Consider the following 6,000-nt stretch of genomic DNA (forward strand, 5'->3'; position numbering starts at 1 on the left):
AAGGGGGGTGGACCTGCGGGGGATTTGCCTGGGGTTCTCTGTCTTGCTTGCTTTCCCCTTTTTGGGATAAAGGGGGGTGGACCTGAGGGGATTTGCCTGGGTCTTCAGTTTGTTAGTCTATCTGTTTGTATTTTACCTGTATTTTTCCCCTTTTTGGGATAAAGGGGGGTGGACCTGAGGGGATTTGCCTGGGTCCTCTGTTGCCTGTTTTACAGCCTAGCTAGCTTTTTGGTAACCCACAGCTTCGGCTGGGGGGAGTCCGGTTTTGGTAACCCACAGCTCCGGCTGGGGGGAGTCCGGTTTTGGTAACCCACAGCTCCGGCTGGGGGGAGTCCGGTTTTGGTAACCCACAGCTCCGGCTGGGGGGAGTCCGGTTTTGGTAACCCACAGCTCCGGCTGGGGGGAGTCCGGTTTTGGTAACCCACAGCTTCGGCTGGGGGGAGTCCGGTTTTGGTAACCCACAGCTTCAGCTGGGGGGAGTCCGGTTTTGGTAACCCACAGCTTCGGCTGGGGGGATTCCGGTTTTCTGTTTATTTGTGAGGGGGGCTTAGTCTTGTGGCAGGGGACTCTGCTTCCTGGGGGAATTCAAGTGGGCATTGCTTGTTTTCCGCATCACGTGGTAGTGAGACTTACGAAAGTTGTTCTCCGAGCGGAGACACTACGGGGTTGAGGGAGGTGACTTTGGAGTAAGCACACGAGTAAAGGAGAGGAATTACTGTTGATTTTATTTGAACTGTGATGCATGCACTGTATTTCAACTGTATTGTTGTCTTGTTTGTTTAATGAGGAGTCTCATGAACTCCTGTGTCTGTCTCTAAGGATTTTCCTTGCCTTTCATCTTTTCTGCACTTCCTATATTGTTATACTATCCACTCCCATTTCTCTTGAAAGAGAAGTGATTGGTCACACACTTCTCACCTCGCTCCAATCCGTGTCTACCACCCCGGGTAGGCGGATTCAGTGACTAGTCTACGTTTTGGGAAGACGCACCTGAGAAAGTTCCACGGTCCTCGGGTGGCAGTCGAGCATTGTAGACGTTCCTGTTCAATTTCCCTTCTCTCTCTCTATATCTAGGACGCTGGTATAGGGGTAAAGGGACTATGGGACAGGATTTAGATAAGCCCAGTAAGGGCTGGTTAGCATGTGATTTAGTTGAAAGGATTGCAAAAGTATGTAAAATTGCTGTACCAAGATGTGGAAGATTACAACCAGAAAGTTGGCGCAAGTTACTGACAGAAATGAAAGGCAAGCTTACAGATAAGGATTTATTAAAGACTGCTGAAGCATGGTATAGAGTAGCGAAGGCTATTCAGTTAGAAGGTTGGGTTGAGGAAGAGATAAATCACAAAGGTGTGAAATTGTTTGTGTATCATAAGAATTGTGTTGCTGGGGTTTACCCTCAGCCAGCGCCCCAAAATGGCGCCCAGGGGATGTCTATCCCCAAGGTTCAGTCAGCAGTAGGTGATAGCCAGCTGACTATGTTCCCCACTCCCAATCCTCCCGAATCCCATCCCATCACCTCCCCTGTCTGCCCGGTCCTGAATTCTGATGGATCTTTCTTTACCCCTTCCCCGTCTCTAACTGTCCCATCATCCTCATCCATCCCCACGCTTCCTCCCATGCCTAATCCTAACATTTCATCTGCCATTTCCTCCCTGCAATCCCTCTCCGTAGCTAATCCCCTCCCATCAGCATCCGCCCAACTAACTACCCCTCCCTCCCTTGCTCCGACTCCTCCTTCTGCACCCATCCCTACCAATCCCGTCCTGTCTCCTCCCATAACCGGCTCCACCCCAGTCCAATACCCTACCTCCTTAAATGTAACTACCCACCCTACTCTTCTGCCCTCCCCTGCCTGGCCCTACCCCTTCCCATATCCCATGGCCCTGCCCTATCCCGGCTACCCTCCCTTTCCCCAAGCCACTCCCCAGGTTCCGGTCATGCCCAGTCCGGCTCAGTCTGCCCCGGCTGTACCCATATCAAACATGGCCGCCACTTCTTCCCTTGATCCTAATGCAACTCCTTCTCCCTCGCTAGCCACCCCTGCATCTGGGGCTCCTTCCCATCCCCCGATCCTTTCACCTCACGCGGGCCCTGCACCACGTAAAAGAGCCAACATCATAGACTTCGATGAAGATGAGGAGGACAGGGTATCCCATGTCTCATCGGAGGTCGCTGCGGGAGCCCCAACTCATCGTTCTATCGATGATCCCTTCGGACACAAGGGTCGGGGAGAACGGGCCCCTCCTAAGTATGTTGCTTTCAACCCCACTCAAGCTAGTGCTTTAATGAAATCACTCCCTGACCCAGAAAAACAACCTATGCCCTTTTACCGAGGGGTAGTTCAAATTCAAAAGACTTATTCTGCCGCATGGCGTGATTTACTGAGTATTTGTGCCATTAAAGCAGGGGATGCATACTGGCCAAGCATGGCCCGACACCTCAGTACAGCTCTACTCAGCAGTGATGTTGATTACCCCTCCGGAGTAACTTTTTGCAACCAATTAAGAGAATGGGCTAAGGATAAACTTGCAGATCAGGCTGCTGGCCTTACTGATGTTATACAAGATAAAGGAGAATCAGTGGAAAGGTTTCATGCAAGACTGTACCAAATGTTCACAGATTTGGGGTTCGATCTTACTGACAAGATCCACTCACAAATGCTGTCCGGTGCTTTTGTCCAAGGTGTTAAAGACTCAATACGCAAGGGAATTATTGCTGCCCGCCCTGAATATAAGGTTGTTCCCCTGGATACTTTACTCCTAGTTGCTAGGGGCCTAGAGTCTGCCCAGACCCCCAGAAGGCCAAGCTCTGCTCCCCTTATGGTGGCACGCACTACCCCTATCCCCAAGGGTACCAAACCAGAGGATGGTGTTTGTTTTAATTGCAAGGCCAAAGGGCACTTTAAAAGTGATTGCCCGGAACCCAAGAGAGAGCCAAGAAAGCCATCTAGGCCTGCCCCGGCCCCCAAGGCCGAGAAGGAGGTTCCGATAATTGAGGAACCAGATGATTAGGAAATTGGCAAGCCTGTGTCATTAACCCCTGTTATGGCAGTGTCTACAGGGGATAAGGGGGGGCCACTTGCTACAGTGACTATACCCATTGAGGGCCAACCAACCACATTTCTTGTTGACACAGGTGCAGCCCGTAGTGTTCTGAGAGAACAAGACCTGCCAGACCCATCTTTCCTGTCCAATATTGATGTCTCTTGTGTTGGAGTGGATGGCCAGCCAAGATACAGCCCTTTAACAACTCCACTACGAGTTGGCTCTAGCCTGCTTGCTCGCGTTGTGGTATCCTCCACTTGTCCAATTAACCTGTTAGGTGCTGATGTTCTCTCACGCCTGCAAGCATCCATCACCTTCACCCCAGATGGGCAGATAGAAATGTCTACACCTCTATCTGAATCAGACACCTCAGCCCTGTGCTCCTTGCCTCTGATGCTGCATTTGGAAAAGCCCCGTGAGGAAGCAGCAGAATTAAGGTCCAATTTCCCAGAGGTATTAAAAACACAGGTGCCCGCCAAGCTATGGTCCTCAGGCCCAGAGGACATAGGTCACCTAAATGTTCCCCCTGTGGTGGTAAAGCTTATTCCAGGAGCTAAGTTACCAAGAAAACCACAATATCCATTAAAACCAGCGCAGGCTGCTGCCATTTCTATCCACATCAAGGCACTCCTGGAGAAGGGTGCCCTGGTAAAATGTAAATCTGAATGCAACACCCCATTATTTCCTGTGAAAAAGAAAACTCCAAAAGGTGAGCCTGAAAAGTACAGGATGGTTCAGGATCTCCGTGCCGTCAATGAAGCTACCGTCCTGGACACCCCTCTTGTACCAAATCCCCATACTCTGCTCTCTGGAGTCCCACCATCTGCAAAATTCTTCACAGTCATTGACCTGGCCAATGCCTTTTTCAGTGTCCCACTGGACCCTTCCTGTCAATACCTGTTTGCTTTCACTCATGAGATGCAACAGTATACCTGGACTGTCATGCCCCAAGGGGCACAAAATTCTCCAAGTCAATTTGCAAAGGCCATGGGTACCATCCTTGACCCATGGCAAATTGAGCACCCAGAAGTTGTTTTGCTCCAGTATGTGGATGATTTACTGCTCTGTGGAGATGATATACCCACTACTGAAAAGTGTTCAATTAGCCTTCTTTCCTATTTGGCAGAACAGGGATGCAAAGCTTCACTCATCAAGCTGCAATTCTGCCAACCCTCAGTGATTTTCCTTGGACATTGTCTATCTCAAGGCACCAGACATCTTACCCGGGACCGGGTAAGAGCCGTACTGGACATTCCACCTCCAAGGACTTCAAAGTCTCTTCATGCCTTCCTAGGCCTCATTTCCTACTGCAGAGCATGGATCCCAGAAGCCTCTCTGCTTATGCAACCTCTCTATGATGCTCTTAAGTCTGACCCGTTCTGTTTGACCAATGAAGCTCTGGTCAATTTCAATGCTCTCAAACGTGCCATTGCTTCTGCTCCTGCCCTGGGCCTACCTGATTACACCAAACCTTTCAAATTATTTGTCTCCGAAAGACAAGGCCATGCAACAGGAGTTCTCACCCAAACTAATGACTTAAGAGGCCGCCAGAGGCCTATTGGATATTTCTCATGTCAACTGGACATTGTGGCCAGAGGGACTCCTTCCTGTCTCAGGGCTGTTTTTGCTGCAAGAGAGCTCATAGAAAGAACCTCAGACCTGGTCCTTGGCCACCCTCTGGTTGTTTTGGCCCCTCATGACATTTCTGCCATCATCAACCAAGTCCAGCTCAAGCACGTGTCTCCAGCCAGACACCTACGCCTACAGTGCCATCTTCTTCTGCCTGACAACATTTCCATCCAAAGATGTCAAGTTCTTAACCCGTCCACTCTTCTCCCACTCCCTGAGGGGGGTATCTATTATGGATTTATCACGGATGAAACCTACATTTACCTGCTCTGTGGATGTATCAAGAAAGTCATGCATCCACATTTGTCATTTTATGAAGATGAGACACCTCTTTGTGAAGGCCCGGATTACGCCTTCTGTACCATGTGGTACAAGCCGAACATTACTCCTGAACCTTGCTATGAAGATGAGCTTTACCACTGGACTGATGTAAAGCTCACTGCTCAAGATTTCTATTGTGACTCTGAAGGCAATAGCATGGTCTTGGTACAACTACCTCAACAACTCAACTACCTCTACCGCCATTGGGATACTGCTATCCCACATATTCCTGTTACCAAGTTGAAGACAAGGTCATGGAATGATCTTGGGCCCATGGCAAAGCTATGGGCCACCATGGATGAAGAACAGCTACAGGGAAATGGTATTGTCAAATACCCAACAACTGACCTTCTGGAAGCATGGCCACGCCACTTCCTAGAAAAAGAATTTCAAGATCTGGTCATAGTGAATGATTATGACCCTGAAACACCTCATGACTGTTTTGAACAGATGAAAATGGAGACAGTGCACCTACCAACTGTGCATGAAAATCCATTACCAGATCCAGATTTCACCCTGTTTGTGGACGGTTCAAGATATGCTGATGAAGAAGGAAGATATCATACAGGATATGCCGTAACCACAACAGATTAAGTCATCCAATCATCATCCTTACCGCCAGCAATGTCTGCGCAAGAAGCTGAATTACAGGCTCTGACTTCAGCATGCGAAATTTCCGAAGGAAAACGTGCCAACATCTATACAGATTCAAGATATGCTCTGGGCGTGGCACATGACTTCGGCCTAATTTGGAAGACAAGAGGATTTCTCACCACCGCCGGTACACCAGTCAAACATAGTACTGCAATCAAGGAGCTAATGGATGCCCTCCTACTCCCTAAAGAAGTGGCTGTTTTGAAGGTAAAGGCCCATGGGAAATTGGATACAGATGAAGCAAAGGGCAACCATTTGGCTGATCAGGCTGCTAAGCTAGCAGCCAGGGATCTGCAGGAAGTGGATGAAGAAGTGTCCGGACAAGAAGAAGAAGAAGTCCCTATTTTTG

This window comes from Pelobates fuscus, chromosome 6 (assembly GCF_036172605.1).
Source record: "Pelobates fuscus isolate aPelFus1 chromosome 6, aPelFus1.pri, whole genome shotgun sequence".
NCBI classification, from domain to species: domain Eukaryota; kingdom Metazoa; phylum Chordata; class Amphibia; order Anura; family Pelobatidae; genus Pelobates; species Pelobates fuscus.